The sequence below is a fragment of the Aptenodytes forsteri genome, unplaced genomic scaffold (assembly GCF_000699145.1).
Source record: "Aptenodytes forsteri isolate BGI_AS27 unplaced genomic scaffold, ASM69914v1 Scaffold79, whole genome shotgun sequence".
NCBI lineage: Eukaryota > Metazoa > Chordata > Aves > Sphenisciformes > Spheniscidae > Aptenodytes > Aptenodytes forsteri.
Window position 1 is genome coordinate 2,708,160 of NW_008794776.1, and position 1,667 is coordinate 2,709,826.

Genomic DNA, 1,667 nt, shown 5'->3' on the forward strand with positions numbered 1-1,667 from the left:
GGGGAGAATAGTGAAATTAAATCTAAGACTAATTCTTCAACTGTGTAAAGAGTAAGATCTAACTTTTGTACTATTCTTTTACTAAAGCTAATGATGAATGTATCTTCAGGTGGGTATTTTGGATGCGAATAGAGCGTGGCCTCTTCCTCCAAATCAGTTTGCCTTACTGTTATGAAAAACAAACAAACAAAAAACACCCAAGCAAAAAGCTGCATAGAACTGTGGGGGTTTTCTTTACTTTTCTTGCGTAAAATGAAAAACAGACTCTGTTTGCAAACAGCACCGAGTGAGGAATCAAAAAGCTCTTGGTGGCTTGAATGGGTTTATTTTACTTTGGCCATAAAACTGCACGACGTGTAAAATTCAGACAAAATTATAACATTCCTTTTCTGAGATGGTTTTAAAATTATTTTTCCATTCTGTGATCTTTTTACTCTTTCAGGAGGGGAGCCTATTTAAAGGCAAGGAGAGCGTATCTTTTGTTCTTATCTCTGTATGTACACACCTATTGGTACCTAGCAATTCAAATGGCTTAAACAAGAAAGAATACCCAGTCAGCTGCTCCATTTTAAGTGGGATAGGTACAGCCCATGCTGTTACGATCACGAATGTAAACACTGGGTCAGGCAGCGTTCCTGATTTTTTTTTTTTTTTTTTAATTTTATTTTATACCTCTTTTCTCCTGCATCCTCTTTTTCTTGGACCCTCAGGTCTGCAACTACGGGGGCGCTGGTTTTTTTTAGGCTGTTTGTGCATGCAGTAGCATTCCCCTGACCCTGCGGAACCACTGGTTTGTGCCATTAGCTAAACTTCATTACTAGCCGCGAAGCTGGTAGTGTTGGCAGCAGAATAGTTTAAAATGCAAAGCAAATGCGATGGTAACGGATAACTGACACTGTGTACAGTATAGTGTTGCTCATCCAAAAATATTGCTTAGTTAGCCCCAGTTTTACTTTTAAATGTTTAGCTCTTATTATGTGCATGAAAGTCGTGTGTGGGGGAACACTTCCAACAGTGGGAAAGCTGTTGACTGCATCATTGTGCTGGTCTGATTTGGTGTCTAAAGAGGCAATTGTTTCTTGTTTAGGTCAGTTAATGAAGATAAAAATCACCTTTTTTTCTCCTTCTTTTTTTCCTTTTGATGTGTCCTTCTCCCAGGAGTGTGTTAGGAAGTCAACCTGTAAATAACTTACGAACATAAGCATTTGTACTTGATCCAGTAGGACTGTAAGGAATAGTGATGTATCCTACCTGAGGGTGTAATAAAGTGTACATTTTTATAACATCCTTGCCCTGGCTTCTCTGACGCGCGGGGGCGGGCGCTGCCGGCGGGGGTCGCCAGTGGGAAAGCTGTTGACTGCATCATTGTGCTGGTCTGATTTGGTGTCTAAAGAGGCAATTGTTTCTTGTTTAGGTCAGTTAATGAAGATAAAAATCACCTTTTTTTCTCCTTCTTTTTTTCCTTTTGACGTGTCCTTCTCCCAGGAGTGTGTTAGGAAGTCAACCTGTAAATAACTTACGAACATAAGCATATTTGTACTTTCCAGTAGGACTGTAAGGAATAGTGATGTATCCTACCTGAGGGTGTAATAAAGTGTACATATTTATAACCACCTTGCCCTGGCTTCTCTGACGCGCGGGGGCGGGCGCTGCCGGCGGGGGTCGCC

At 40.9% G+C, this 1,667-nt stretch overlaps 1 protein-coding gene across 1 annotated transcript in view; it reads left to right on the forward strand.

Annotated features, from left to right (window-relative positions):
• Window positions 1-1,667, forward strand: part of NOC4L (nucleolar complex associated 4 homolog) — a 12,825-nt gene that overhangs the window by 648 nt on the left and 10,510 nt on the right. The window lies entirely within an intron of this gene.